The 17,227-nt window shown below is 33.2% G+C and overlaps 1 protein-coding gene across 1 annotated transcript in view; it reads right to left on the bottom strand.

Moving 5' to 3' along the window:
* SPARC (secreted protein, acidic, cysteine-rich) overlaps positions 1-10,131 on the bottom strand; it is a 58,054-nt gene extending 47,923 nt beyond the window's left edge. Inside the window, exon 1 of the mRNA XM_085945140.1 lies at positions 10,054-10,131. The gene's annotated coding sequence lies outside the window, so the exon portion shown is untranslated. The remainder of the gene's footprint in view (positions 1-10,053) is intronic.
* Positions 10,132-17,227: the final 7,096 nt, after the last annotated feature.

Here is a 17,227-nt window from a genome sequence, read left to right as displayed (position 1 = left end):
TTTCTGTATATTTATTTATTTTTTTAATTAAACTGGTTACTTGAAGATCTATTTTTTTAGAAGGTAGGCTTTAAATAATCGCCTACTATGGAGCCTTCGCCACTGGTAGGTAGGTGCCTAACGAATTTGCAGACAATTTGAAACTAAAAATGAAAAGGGGTGGTATTCTAAGTCTGCTTATGGGCGCCACTCTGCCTAGGGACGTCGCTGGTAATAATATAAAACTCCTCCTACTAAATTAATTAAAATAAATGATTGCTACGATTTTTCAAATTTAGAATTTACGTTTATGTGTAGGTATGTGCAGTATGTATTCTCCCTGTCTCTCCCTCTCTTACATAATTCTTACGTACAACATATGTAATTCATGTGAACGCTTTGAATTTGTAATTTGTTATGTTCATAAGTAAAATAAATGAATTTGAATAGGTACATTTGAAGAGAAGAGTTGAAGAGTAAAAAGTAAACTCCAGAACTGTTCCAAGATCACAGTTCATGCAAGTCAGTCTTCGCCTAATACCAATATACATTACATAGTAGGTTAAACACATCTGTTGCATTAATATAATTTAAACGGAAAAAATGTCGACAATCAATTTGACCTATACAGTTGTTGACATTTATTTTGTGGCATTATATTATCGCTGTCGTCTAGCGCTAACTCATCGCGACTTATAATACAATTCCTTTACAAAAGTGACATTATTATTATTGTGTCATAATCAGGACTAAATTGGCAAATTGAAAAATAAATTAATTGCACAGGGAAACGCTTTTTTTCATATTGCAACGAATTAATTATGAACATCGATTATGTTCACTTTTTCTAGGTTGCTCATAAATGACCACATAAATTTCAAGATATAACCCATAGATTAGGCTCAGCTTAGGAACTTACAGCCTACAAACTTATCTATAGAACGGTCAAAAATGGAACTACGAACTAACACATGGACGCCATTTTGAAAACGTCATTCGAATGTCAGATTCTGTCCAGTTGCGAGTCTTGATTGGATAGTTTTCGACAGTGGATCCACTATCCCATTCTTCAGATAAGAGTGTAGGTATGTAGGTACCTCGTCGCTATAGGATTTGTTTCCCGAATATCCATTTTTGTCGAAATCGACATTTTAATGCAGTTCAATTTCTTTTATCGAACTCTACCGAAATCATTAATAAAAACAATATATTTTTATCTAGGAACAGAGATATTTTTTTAAAAAACCCGAATACGCCATGTTAAGTTACAATTACTCCGTGGTGTTCTCCCGAATGTCCAACTATTCGTACCTGAATATCCAAGTTAATTTCGGTCGAAATATATCTCTGGCTGAGTGTTTATTTCCCGAATATGACTTTAGCCAATCAAACCGTGCTCACGCCGTGCATCTCGCTCCCACATTCACGCTGTCTAGCTCTAAAACAATCACGCCCACTTTCATATTTTTCGGCCGTCTGGAGACTTCTTTCAAATTTCGTCTTATTGATATTGTTTTTAACGTTACTATTGTTTTAACAGCTTAACGTCCGCGGACTCGTATTTGAGTCCTTGAAAAACATAGGGTTACTGTCCGTGGACGCGTATATGCGTCCTACGTCATACATTACATTCTATTGAAAAAATACTGGGTTATAATTGAGTTTGCTTTCAAATGTCGATGAGAGATGGTGGTGTACACATCAACGTATTATTTAACAAAAAATAAAATATTATTTTTACTAAATAGTTTTGTAAAAATAATGCTAGATGGTACACTGACGTGTGTGAGAATAACACGTGCCTTTTCATTATAATATTTTTGTATTTTTAAATTTTGCTGGTGTAGTTCACTGCTTAGCGAGGTTACACAATAATATGCGTAATAAATACAAGCATACGATGCATATGCATAGCGTGCACCTAGGGGCCCCATACGCAACATCGTAGTATTGGTTAGCAACACTTTGCGTAGTGATTTATGACTAGGCCGAACCATATGGCAATTTTTTATGGTGCTCCGAGTCATTCCGAAAACAATTATTGACGTGTTTATGGGGAAGTTGATAATAGTATCGTATGACCTATTCAAACGTGGCAGAGGTTCTCAACATATGTTTACGAAACAAATTAAAAAATATTTCTTTGAAATATATTATTTTATGTTACATAGCAGATATAAATTTATGGGTCATAACTGTTAGGTTACGTAAGTTTTATTGCGGTAAAGATAGAATCTATCCATTTAAACTATAATATAATTTGTACTTACCACTCATTTGGCATCCAGTTTTTTGGGTCACATAACAAACACATATTATTGTTTATAAAATTTTCTAAATATGTTTCATTTCCTCCGCCCATTTTGAGGTGAATAAAAATAAAATTTATATATGAAGATTACAATCATAAAAGATTAGCAAGAGAAGAGCAATTTTCGCGACGTTTTGACCGATAGTTCAGAAGAGACTGAATACAATTTACTTATATAGATTGTATAAAAACTTATAAGACACTACCCAGATTTCTTTAATACCTACTAATAAGAGTAATATGAACCTAAGATTTCTCAGAATGACTGAAAAAAATAAGGAAACAAACTTACATGGGGATGGGGGTGAATCTGCAACAGGGATGATTGATTTGAGAAGCAGGGATTTTTAAACTTTGCGTATTTATAATATGATATAACATTATCGTATTTGTTCGATTCATCAAAACAAATATGGTTTCAAGTAAAATAATCTATTTACAGCTAAATTCTTGAGAATAGTGTACTTTTTCATGGTTTAATGGGTTTCACCTTTCGGCATCTTCAGATTCAATATAGGTCTATCGATGACGTAAACACAAGTTGCAATTGTGTATTTACCAATCAACCCATAAATGATAGGTAGAATTTGTTATTATCCATAATTTATTTTTTTATGATTTTCTAAAATATTTGTATTCTACAATTGTATTGAAAGAGTTCATCCAATTCAATTCTCACACATATGAACATAAAAACAAAGAAAACAATGTGAAAAAGTAGATTTTACATATTTAAAAAAAAGACCTTTCAGTAGATTTAAGTTTTTTTCATTACACCACATAAAAATGCAACCCACAGATATAGAACCACTGCTCAAATGGCATTAATTTATGCGGCGAAGTATCTGGAAGCCATCAAATCAAATTTGGTTAAGATATCTCAATTGGTTTACAAGTTATAGTGAATTTAGTGAAATGGCAGTTTTTTGCGAATTTTTTGCAAAATCGCCCGGCCGCCAGGTGTAGTTCAATAAAAAAACATGCGGACATTCATCAAATTTGAAGAGATCATTCATAGCTGATACATCACCAGTTCGCCCTGAACTTACAGTAGAGTTGTGGAACTGAGTATTTTAACCTAAATAACTGCATTTTGTTTTGATAAATGACACAAAATCCCAACGGTTATATGAATTCTACAGTATGACCCGGCAACTACTATGACGTAAAAAATAATTATTATTTCAAATTATTATTAATCAAACATTGTTTGTCTTTATTTTACTTTTAATCTAGGTATTTCTATGAAAATAAAGGCGATGCTATTATTTATTTTTGAATGCGCTGATAGTTAATTTAATTTAATATGTAGGTATGTTAGTAACTATTTATTTGGTGGATATTATATACTTAGGATATTGGTACCTACCTAATATTAGCAGCCAATGGTAATTAATTTATACATGCTATTATTTTGGGTTGTTATTCCTTACAATAGTAAATATATAATATTTATTTGGTGGTTTGTAATAAGTTTAATTGTCAATTATAGAAATATATAGATATAATAATATACAGATATATATAAATAGATTTTTTTTTTTTTTGAAAAAGTATTAATAAAAAATTGTTACCAAGTACGAGTAAGTACCTACCATCATAAAATATTGGAGAAATGACCGTGACGGCGGTTAGTAATTGAAGTAGTACCGTATAATATATTTTCTCAGAAGTGATTTTAAAAAAATATGTAAGTATGTTCAATTATTAGAATGGTACATTCTTAAATCTTGTGAATTATTCATTCAATAAAAAAATAGTTAATTACTTTAAAACTATTTTATTACTTAATCCGAAAAAAACCGAAAAAGCGATTGCCGCATGTTATTATTACATACGAACTTGGCTAATTACGATCATTAAGTATTTAAATAGTAGAGGTAATTATTAACAATTATCATGTAAATAAATATAACATTTTAGGCGCGTACTTTTTGACCATTCAGTAATCTGTGGGCCGTGCAGCAATACGCTACGGTCTTAAATCCCGAACGTCCATGTTTTGTCCCGAATATCCATTTTTCTGAGAGAGCGCTAAAAATTTCCCGAATATCCACAGTGAGTACTTGTAAATAAAACGTATTTTCTGTGCATATAATGATTAATACCAGTATATTATTCTTGGAATCTATTCTTAGATAATGTTGCAATCTTACAGTATAGAAAGAATGATTGATACATCTACTGATATTAAAATATACGAAAATGAAATTTGTTTTTCGTCTCCTGTAAAATTGACATTTGGTCTATTCGGGAAACAAATCCTATAGCGACGACCTGTCAATCATTCGAGACTTCTTTAAAAAAAATCTTTAATCTATGGTCATTGTTTTTATGATAAAACAAAATATAACCGTCATATTTTGCTATTAATTGCAATTTTCACTGATTTTATTATTTTTTTATTCTGCAAACCGTTACATTATTTTAGACATTCAAAAACGCATAATATTTATTACTCTCGGCAAATACTGGAATAAAAAAACAAACGGGATCCCGGGAATTCAATCCCAAACCTGACCTACCTAATTATGCCATTACTTTTCTGACATCCTGAATGGTGAATAGGTGCATCCCATTTTAATTATTATCAAATATGATATTGCACATTGCCAAGAACACAGCTGGTGTGACTAATTATTATTATAAGTTATCCTCGAAGTAATAAATGTCCAAAGCCAGTTCCTGTTTGAGTCATTGATTGGATGAAACATGCCACAGGTTCGCCATCACTGTTATAAGCTGTTGATATATTATTGCAAATTGCAACAATACATTTCACATTTGAATATTTAAAAAAAGCATTATCAATACCACCCCAAATCTATATTAAAATAGTGAAATTAATAACACATAATATTATGTCATATCTGTCGTATAAGTTTCCATTCGTACAAACGCTGACGTATAACTTTCCGTTGTACAATAATTATTACTGCAGTGATGCAATTTACAGAACATTGCTGTTTATAATAATTATTGTTATTCTAAGATTTTCATTGACTTTTGTGATAATTATTAGTTATTTCTGAACTGTTTTATAAGTTGTTTTCTTTAATTTCACATCGTGCTCCCAATTATTAGATATATATTATTGATTATTATAATAATATAACGCTTTTTCACATTGAGCCTTGATTCCTTGACCCGTAAACAACAAGTCGGGCGATAACCGATTTTTGGCAACGAAAAAAAGCATTTCAAAATGATAATCGTTATAAAATTAATGGAGGAAGCCATTATGAAAACATTCAAGACATCGTTTTGATAAATATTTAAGTCCCTGAATATTGTATGAACTTTTGAACTTGGGCCGCGATATCAAAATCTTATAAATTCTGTTATTGGGAATTATTTAGCAATAATTGTAAAAGACATAAGTAATTAATAATTATCACAAACAGACTAAAAATAACAAGTCAACCGCATAAGTAGGTCGTAATGACTCTTCGAGTGAATTTGTAAACTGCAATTATTTATTATAACACACTTTGCTGATAGTTTTTATTTGAAAATGTTACGAAAATTATGCTTGTCTAAACACTCTAAACCAGTGGTGGCCAAACCGTGGCACATTGGATAATTACAAGTGGCGCTTTGCATCTCTGCGCCAACTTATTCTTTTGAAGTAGGCGCCATAAATGAATCCATCTTCATATTTTCAACACCTGAGTGCTCTCAGTTCATAACTTTCTTCTTTGAGCACTACGGTGCATGGTTGCAGCATCAGTTCCGTGCGGCTCCGTCGGGACGGAATGAACACTTAAAATCACTTCTTTCAGACACGTTTAAAGCGTCATAGAAAGCGGCCGTGCATATCCACGGCTGTGCATATATGACGGGTGGTAGTGGGCACTTTGACGTAGCCTTCTTACTCATCAGTTCGTCCCATTTTTTTGACAGTTTACAATAATAATTGTAGGATGTGAACATTGTGTATGTATATGAGAGAAAGAGACTAGCGAAATCCAAACGCTCAAAAGCTCTCAGTGCTCCATCCCACGCAGAGCTATCTCTCCTCTCATCACATCCAACAACTGTGGTCCAGAGTTATCTTCACCAAACTAGACTCTCCGGCAGCTGTAGCACCATCAGCGGGATCCACGACAGCGATCACCCTCTCGTCTAAGAGATCATTTCTGACTATTGTAGATTGGTGCTCCAATAAACATGTGTTTTTTTAACTGCCATAAATTAATTAATTTAATTGCGTGATTGAGTTATTCCTTTTCCTCCCCTAAGCGAAACAGATCCTATCCCTATTTTCCAACCACAGCCGTGAACGTAAGAAGGTAGAAAAGGTGCCTGAGTTGTATGGCGCATCTGAACTCGTCTGTGAAAAAAATTGATGCATGGTATGCAAAAGATTGGCCACCCCTGTAAACGTTAATGATCTCCATATTTTATATGGTGTTGAGTCATGAATCCTGAATGCAAGGCAGCGGAAGGAAATTGATGCCTTATAAAATATGTGGTGTTCGTGTCAAATGTCGAATGCTTCGTATTTCTTGGGCAAAGGAACGGCTCTCGACAATATGTTTGAGACGCATTCTGCAGTTTTTTTTTGGACATAGGTTCGGCACGAACCGGAGATTGGTGGTTTTGAGTAGCCTCCAAGGAAAGCGAAACAAAAGCGTCAGCACGCTGGAGTAACTAAGAAAAGGGGCTGACTGGGGACAACCTTCACTCCCTTGGAGAAGCAGAGGATCGAGAGGGGTGACAATTCTTAGTCGCTGAAACGATGACAGAATTTCAACGTGGTCACGATCCTAAACCATGAGGGAATGACTAAGAAGAAGAGAAATAATCGGTATGAATCAACGACATTAAAAGTTTTTTAAACTTACCAATTTAAAAAAAAACCCGAAATTCATTATTACCTACATCGTATTTCATGAATATTTTTAATCATTATAATCTTGTTTGATATGTCTAAAATAATTTCATTTGTCTTTAATTGAGTACTGCAAGACTAGTAAATGCGCTCCCCAAAGACGTAGACATTTACGGAGATGTGCTATGTATTTTGTATTCGAAATTTTATTATTCTGTATAAAATTGTACTTAAGTAGGTATGTTTTTATTTTTATTTCTTATTATTATTATATAATATTCTCTTATTCTCTCTTGTGAGGGTAATATTTGTTATAATGTAAATCTTATGTTGTGTACGTCTTAAATTTAGATTTGTTATGTCCACAATGTTTTATTTTCTTAAATAAATAAATTACTGTTATGTGCTTTTTAAAAAGCGCCACAAACTCCTCAAAAAAACGCCATCACAAGCGTTAGCCACGAAAACTGGCGCCACTTTTTCTGCAAACATCTATATTCGAAATGCATAAAGCCGGTGTGTGTGGCGGGCATTTGTAGCGCTTCTAAAAACGCTATAAGGGCTTTAAAATATTCGTTCTACTCCCTTCTCCAAATGTTACAAATCGACGCCGCTGCATCCTATATTATTATAATCTTTTGATAAGCATAATAATATGTTAATAATACCTATAATATAATATAATATTAAACACATCGAAAATAATATTTCCTTAAGCGGCTATTTTAAAATAAAAGGTTGAGAGTTTATCACCATTTAGCGAAGTATTATCTATCAAATTACAAAATATGGAATAAAAAGTAAAATTAATATTAATTTGAACGTGCGCTTATTATACGTGGTACAGCTCCATAATATTTATTTTGAAAAAAGAATACAATTAATTTTATATTCGAATCTTATATTGACGCAATTATTGCGATCGATCAATCATATGCTAATTATGTTTAATTAGAAAAGTTTAAACCTTTAACTTCTTCATGTAAATCAAATAAAGGATATTGCAATTGTGCATTGTATTCTATTTATTTAACTTACCATCAAATTTAATCAATCAATATTTCAATACTTTGGATTGACAAAAAGAATAAGGTTATGAAACACTGTAAAACCTATCTCAAAATGACCAAAGACTTCAAATAGGTATAATACATAATAATTTTATATTCGACCGATAAACGAAAACATTTAAAAGAATGTAATATTTTATGTTTTATATTTTATATTATTATTTAATTTTACATTATAAACTATAACGAAGTCAGGGCTCTAAATGGAACGAAGCGCATCGGAGCGCCGTTCCGGTTAACAAAATCCTCAAGAATATCGCGTTGTCTCGGAGACATTTTAAATTGACCGTCTGAGCTAGATAATATGCTATATAATAAAAATTCGAACGCACTTATTTATATAAAATACACATACAATTAAGTAGATAACTATGTTAATATTTTCGTAAAATTATTGAGCGTTCCAGTTCGTGAAATTTTTCATTTCGAGCACTCATTATTGTACTTATATAATTATTAAAAAAATATTTTAAGTTTTTGTAAATAATTAGTTAATATGAAATAGCAATATGCCAAAATGTCGCTCGACGAATACACAGTCATATTATAATAGTATCCAACGTGCATCAAATTACCAGAGGATGCCGTAAAACCAGCTAAATCGACGAACTTAATGTACGCGGCAACGCAAAATTATAGATCGATAAGTGAGGAGACTTTCTTCTGCCCCGTAATTTAGATTTAAACATAAATTGTTTTAATCAAAAATAATCAATATCTTCTCTTAAATATTATATATTGTTTTAATAATACAGTTGAGTAGGTATTAAATATTTTGAATTGACAAAATCTCATCATTCTGTCAAGTTTAGCCTACGTGGTAACTGAATATTAAATGGAGACCGAGAAGAGAAAATACCTTCATCCAGCAGTGGACTGAGATAATACTGAAAATATAACATTACATTGTCAGTAGATGGCATTATAATTTCCAGCAAGAATTCATTTTTCATTCTGTTTTGGATATAATAATTACAAGATAAAAAGAACTTTTTATATACTTACAACGTTTTCAAATTTTCTGTTGAATCATTGTAAACTTGACTTGACTAGCTTAAACGATCAAAAAAAAATGTGCTTGATAGAAATAATACTGAAATGTCATTTTGACATGTCATATTGATTTCCATAGTAACGCACGTATATATCAATAATTTAGTTCCTAGGACCCCAGACCCCCTAGCAACCAATAATGGTGTCGAAATAACTTTTCATACAAAACAGAATTAACTGAAAATGAATTCAATTCTACTTAAAGATTGCTAAAAGTATTAAAAAATGCATTGGCATCGTGTTCTGATATATTCTAAAAGTTTCAAATGTTTAGCTAGTCGGGAAGTTAGTTAAAATCGATTGCAAGATTTGTACCGGACAAAGAACCACCGGACAAATAAGAATACGAGCTAAGAAAAACGTTGTAATAAGTATCCCTTTGCTATGTATAAATTATTAAGCAAGATATTACCAATATATTGAGCAAGTGGCTACCTACCCATTTCTCGTAAAAACAAAAATATTTTATTACAAATCTCCACTATATGAAAGAAAAAAAAGAAATCTCTAAATTACATATCATGATATTTAATAGACCCTTACAGTTATTTTATAAATTTCAGAATTTTGTATATTATAATACATAATATGAAACAATAATAATTATTAATAGTTGCAATGCCAAAAAGGAGTAAGTAATGCATAAAAATGCATTTTAAAACCGCGATAAAGAATGATAAAAACTGACGTTCGTAACTTCCCGACAAAGATATTATATGGCTATAAAAAATAACAGATTGTACATTGTATTTATTTAAAAAGAAAACGAATATAAATAATATAAAATTAAATAAATAAAAGCTCACCTCGAGTGCTCCAAAAGCGCTCCCTAATTTCACTTAAACCCAAACACGTCCAGTCCGTTACAATTTTCTTGGGGGACTGAGAAATCGTAAGCAAATTTCAGTAGGACTCGTATGAAATCTCATCCAGATGCATTGTGGAGATTGTATGATGTAGCAGCATGTGTTGGCTGCTGATGGCCAGTGGGGTGCTTCTGCGCCTTAGATAATATAAAATATAAATTTAACAACATACTAGTGTTTAATAAGACTATCTTTATATCGGTGCCCATAAAATAGATATTCTATATATCGAACTAATTCTAAATTATATTTAGTATTCAAAGGTTACATTAAATTTAAATATATTATATATTAGTGACACCTACAAATAGTCACCGGATGATTAATGAGAATACTGTTGAATCCTGGGCTAGTTACACATGCATGAAATACGCTAGAATGTCTAGATCTAGTATACTCAGAATGTTTTGCACGAATTTCACGTATGACTAAGATAATCGTAAGTCGTAAGGAGCCGTCCATATATGATGTGACACTCTTGGGGGAAGGCGTTTGATATAATGTGATGATTTTGATGTAGGGTGGAGGGGGGGTCAGAGAAAATATGACATTACAAAGTAAACAAATAATATTAAAGGATCTGAAAACACAATATATCGGGATCCGTATCGAGATCATTGCTGACACCGCGTGAGGCGCGTTGACTGTTCACAGGACTGGTACGCTCGCAACGCAACAGGCGCGTTGAGCCGCCTGTTTAGTTTGAACCAATCTAAAATAGAAGCGCAGTGTGGCTTTTGAGTCGTTGTTAGCCTCAGCATAGTAATAGGGCGACCCGTCACTTTTAGACATGCCGAATGATAAGGATGAATATTAAAAAAACTTATTAAGAGGGTGTCAAAAATGTGACGTAATATAAACAGGGGGTAAAAGCTTATGTGACGATAGGGGGGGGGGTTATGCCTGGAAAGTGTAGGATATAGGACTAATCCCAGGGAAAGTGCCTCCCTTAAGCAGCATTCAAATGCCACCCCCAACACTACACAACAATTCATTATCTATTGTGTTCTCTTATAAATGAACGAATAATGCAGTTAAACTTCTTTCGTATACACATATCAGTGCCGCAGGGTAAACAAACTTTGGTACAAGTCGGTTATGGGGAAGCCAGCTGCAACCACATTCTTAAAATAGCCGATATACTGGATTATTTGTCAGGTTGGGTTGGTTTAGTTTAGGTTAGGTTTTCATTCATGAATTCATGAATTTTTCCACAATCGGCTATGACAATTAGCGCCGTTCCTTCCTGACTTCCCCATAACCGACTTGTACCCAAACTTTTTTTCCATGAGACCTACTATCAATAATAATTCTCAGATCTACTCGTAACTAAAGCTCGGGAAAAAATAAAAGAAATTAAGTATGTAAATACTTAGAGAAATTACATTTTAAAAATTCTCATGGCACCCAAATCATTCCGATCGGTTTTTTTTAATTCGTAGCTACCAATAAACAAAAATACGTTTTAAAAATGACAATTTCTATTAATAATTAATATGCATGCCACAGCTCCATACCATGACCAAGAAGCATATTTTAAAATATGACACCAAAATATTTGGTCTAAGGGTAATTTTATTTTCGTACTTGCTAGGTATATCAAATTATTGTATTATACCAGAACTCAATAGGACAACGGAGTACATTTAAAAATGCAATGGTTTTCAGTTATATCAGTAAAGTGCGATGTCTGATCTGGCATCTCTTGTGTAATCTAACCCAATAACATTAATGTTATAAAACTAGTAATAATGAATTGTCATATCAAAGTAATATTGAATGTTATCTTGTTATTTTTTAAAGTGTGTATAAAATGTATTCTCCGCCGTATATATGGACCGATCAGGGATGGCACCAATTGGAGGAGAAGATATAATTCTGAGCTCTACGGGCTGTACGAATATTGCAGCGCAGTTCAATCAATTAAGATTGGGAGACTGCGATGACTAGGCCATGTGCACCGTATGAATGATAATGAACCAGCAAAGAGAGTGATGTCCAGCAATCCAATAGGACGTAGAAGAAGAGGGACGCCAAAGATTCGCTGGTTGGATGGAGCTGCCAGCGACTGCCGTATTCTGGGGGTACCAAATTGGAAAGCGGCTACACTGGATAGGGACAGGTGGAGGGAGCTGTTGGAGGAGGCCAGGACCCACACCGGGTTGTCGCGCCCCTGATGATGATGATAAAATATATGGATATCAGAATATGTAATGCGTTTTGAAATTGGAATGGCTACATAATAAATAAACATAATGGAAAATACCTTTATACGTTTAATTAATATAAAATAATAATATGATATTATAGAGATACGCCACTGCCTAAATTTAATCAGTCATCGCAGGATATAAAGCAGGGTCTTCACAACAGCACGGATATTATTTTTTCAACAAACTGAGATAATTATTATCGGGCCTCAATTTATGTAGTTCGGCTAAATTCAAAGTAATGTTGATTAATTTGTAACGCCCCAATATCCTCAGCCAAATAGAACGTTTGTTCAAGTAGAAGGATGACAATGGGAAAGTGTGGTAGATCACTGCCAGTCAGGGCCGGTCCAAGCAAGTGCGAGGCCCGTAGGAATAACCATTCTTTTTTTAATTCTTCATTCATTTGATTATACCTATATCATAACAATATACCGGAGATTTATTATTTTATTATTTATTGATTACCTAAGGTACATAATATAATTAAGACGGTTTTCCTGCCCTTTTCCATCTAGTTATTCAAAACGTAAGGTCATAGATTCATTACCATTATAACAATCCATGAGGCCCAATAACAGTAGCGTAGAGAAACAGTTATGCAGTAGTAGTAGTGAAACAATCAACACTAAGGTTTTGAGAAAATCACATACATATTATGTAAATATAATATTCTGACTTCACCGGGATCAAACCTGGCACCCCCGAATAAAATTTCAGCGCCTTACGCACTAGACTATAAGATAATAGATACTTCTTCTTATTGTGCCATCCCCTAGCGGAGGTCGGCCACCATCAAGACGATCTTATCTTTGTCGTCTGCTACCCGGAACAGTTCGGTGGAGCTGCACTCGTACCAATCACGGAGGTTCTTCAGCCACAAAATGCGGCGCCGTCCTCTGCTACGCTTCCCATTGATCTTTCCTTGAATGACAAGTTGGGAAATGCTGTATTTTTGTCCTCTCATAATGTGGCCGAGGTATTATAGTTTCCTGGTTTTGATACTACGTAGAACTTCTCGGTCCTTCCCCATTCGATTGAGAACTTCAACATTTGTCACCCGGTCAGTCCAAGGAATTTTGAGGATGAATGTGAACAAGCCCCATGCATAAATAGGGCAGAAATAATAAACGCAATACGAAATTCTAAAAATGGTAAAGCTGTCGGCCCTGATAATATTTACAGCGAAATAATAAAATTATTAGAAGAAGATCAATTAGAAATTCTCGTTGATTTGTTTAATAAAATTTACGAAACGGGCATAATTCCCGATAATTGGTTGAAATCGACATTCATCACTCTACCAAAAAAGGCGAATGCAAAGGAGTACGGCGAGTTTAGAACAATAAGTTTGATGAGCCACATGTTAAAAGTTTTATTAAAAATCATCCATAATAGGATTTTTCGAAAATGCGACATGGATGACACACAATTTGGCTTCAGAAGTGGTTTGAGCACTCGTGAAGCACTTTTCAGCTTGAATGTTCTAGTGCAAAGATGCCTAGATGTTAATGTTGATGTTTATATGTGTTTCATCGATTACGAGAAAGCATTCGATACTGTTAGGCATCCTAAACTTCTCGAACTCTTACAGGAGAAAGGCATCGATGTAAGAGACATTCAACTGATAGCTAACTTATATTGGAATCAAACAGCGAATGTTAAAATTGAAAACGAAATCAGTGGAGAGGTAAAATTTCGTCGCGGTGTAAGACAGGGGTGTATATTGTCACCTTTGCTATTTAACATGTACTCGGAAGCTATTTTCAAGGAAGCCTTACAAGGTGAATCGGTGGGTATTATGGTTAATGGCAAACATATTAACAATATATGATATGCCGATGATACTGTGCTGATTGCTAATAGTTTAAAGAGTTTACATCAACTGGTAATTCTTATCGTTTAAAAATGAACCTCAAGAAAACAAAACTATTACTAGTATCAAAAACAGCGACACCAGACACCAACACAAATTTTGTCATTAACAGCGAACCAATCGAACGTGTGACCCATTATAAATATTTAGGCATATGGGTCAATGAGAAATGGGACCAGTCTCAGGAAATAAAAACTAGAATTGAGATCGCAAGGAGCGCCTTTCTCAAAATGAGACGCCTCCTTAGCAATCGAGATCTTAACCTAGGTCTGAGACTGCGTATGTGCGTGACGTTGTTATGTGCTCTCAATTCTTTTCTATGGTATGGAAGTATGGACGCTAAACCAAGAGATGTCACGGAGACTTGAAGCTTTCGCGACGCATCCTCAAATAGATACAAACCACTTTTATTCTTCTCCCAATATTATTGTTTTATACTAAATCTTCCATTATGTTAGTAAGCTAATTTTTAATGTGTTTTTCAATGTATTTACTTATATTAGAAACATTGCGTTCATGGTTATTTCCCAAATTTCTGTGATTCTGGTGCATTTAAATAAAATTAAAAACCAAGTTTAATCGAACATTTCATTTTATTTATTGCGACAGGAAACACAGAATTAATGGGAACTGAAATACCTAACAGGTGTCGAGTAACACGCAAGCGATCTCGATTGTGGAAGAATAGGGGATAAACTTAAACACGTGTCAAAAATATGTAATTTTAAGTTTGTCTTTCGCTCTAACAACTGCTCTCGGTTTATGCACTGACGCTCATTCAATGTTGGTGTATTTGAAAGTTGCAACAAACACTATTGCACGTCTATACTGTGTGTTTCATTTTCGTAGGATACTCACACATTCAAAACCTTGTTTAAAATGTAGTGTAGGGTTATAGCCTATCTGAATTCTATGTACTAATCTGTTCTGTGGTGAGGCCCGATTGGGCCCAATTAGTCCAATCGCCCTAAGACCAGGCCTGCTACCAGTTTTGATAGATCACAGCCTAATTTAAGTAAGGTGCATTGGGGTAATTCCGACAGGAATTTCTATGAGATGACTAGAGGTTATATATTTCGGTTAATTATTCAAAGTGTTTTATATTTACTGCCATTATTGTTTTACCTCTGTGTACTTAAAGAAAAGATGTATGATAAATATATATTAGATTCCGGAATATATAGTTGGGTTCTTTAAATTGAGAATTTGAAATATTGAGTCATTTTTTTTTGGCATTGGGGAAATTACGAACTATCTTGGGGTAATTCCGAAATTATTCAAAAGTTGATTTTATTGCACTTTGACCGAAGGTTTACCTTTCTTTTTCGACCGTAATTACTACTAACACAAAATATCATCAATTTTGTTAAAAGTATCCATAATCCCTAACTTTTGATACTATTAGTTCGGAATTACCCCAAAAAAGGTAGTGGTTCTCAACATTTCAGTTAAGTACTTAGGATTATAGGGATTGTGGAACGGGATGGAGCAGAGCAGGTTTATTCCCGGTTGTCACTACCAGTTTTGTTCTCACCGGTGACAAATAATGAGAAAAAATATCCCAATATGACACAAGTACCTACCACCTTAAATCAATAAAATAAAGGCGAGGAAAATCAAAGAAAGTGATAATTTTAAAAATCAATTTTTATTTGAGTCTACATTCTTATTTGACTACCTTGATGGAACAATATTTTTTACAAAGATATCTTTTGTTTACTTACTGCTTTTTGCATAGCAAAATAAACTTTCTTCATACCCATACAATTAAATTAGACAACATTAAAAATGTTAAATCAAAGTCGGAACATGTCTTTTTAATCATTTTCATCTACTTTTATGGCATAAACTTATAATTTATTCCTGCTAGCAAACCTAAAACTAAAATGCGCGCTACACTGTTAAAAAATATAACAGAATTGCTTAAGACATGGTCTGAAAGCCTCACATATACATAATAATGATCTATTGGTTTGGTACGCAATCAGTCAAAATAAATTCTATCTTTATCATTACATAAGTAATATTCTTTTTCATCAGCACTTTTTTTTTGTATATCTATCTTCTTCACTATTTAATGACTCTGTAACGTTGTCACTATCTTTTCTTTTGGTCGTAATAAAGGTTAGCTGCTGCTGTGGTCTCATAGTTTTTAAGAAGTTAATAGAGAAGTATGTTTCCTCATGTTTTATTATTTGTAATTTTCCTTCATGGCAGGCTCCTTTTCTTGAGTTTTGTATACTATATCTTTATTTTTGAGTTTTAGTAGCAGTTGTTCATCTTTGTCTTTTGAGTCTTCTCTAGTTGTCATATTTTTTCCTTTTATAAAAACATCAACGTTGGTCTTTGTCATCTCTTTCAATCTGTCTTTTCTCTTCGTTTTTTTTTTGTCTGTTTTATCCGCTTGATTTTTTTTACCTTTACTTTTTTTGCCAACACCTTTACTCTTAGTACAGAGAGAATTTGAATCGTTGTTGATGAGTATCTTTTCGTCAGTTAAACTTTCACCATATTTCACATCTTTTGTTTTTTTGTGACCTTGGTTCTTCCTTGTATATTTTTAAAAATCATCTTCAGAGTATTCATCCATCAATTTTTCAAAATCAAGATAATCTATAATATCAGAATCGCTATATTCGCTCATGATGTCGGATACACTAGTTATGCTGTTAAGTGAAGGCTGGCGTTACCGCACTTACCCAAGATTATAATAGGACGTGCGATAGCTTCTTATTAGGACGACGCTAAATTTACTAACTTTAATATTAATTTAATTAAGTATATTATGTACATCTAAATTAGATATAATTTTAGTTTCTTTACAAATTAAGAATCACTGCCAATTACTATGAAAAATATTATAGGCTATTGCGGAATGAATATATATTGGGGTATTTCCGAAAAAAAATTAAAAACACAGCTAGGACGTTGTGTTCCTCTCACAAATTCGTAAAAAATGATAATCTATCGTAAAAACAATCACTTATTCAAATAACTTACCAGAATTCCGAGATATGTAAGTTGGGGT

The sequence above is a fragment of the Rhyacophila brunnea genome, unplaced genomic scaffold (genome assembly GCF_057557595.1).
Source record: "Rhyacophila brunnea isolate RB1 unplaced genomic scaffold, BYU_Rbru_1.0 scaffold_18, whole genome shotgun sequence".
Classification (NCBI taxonomy): Eukaryota; Metazoa; Arthropoda; class Insecta; order Trichoptera; family Rhyacophilidae; genus Rhyacophila; species Rhyacophila brunnea.
The sequence above is the reverse complement of the archived record's forward strand: the minus strand, read 5'-3'. Positions and strand labels throughout refer to the sequence as shown.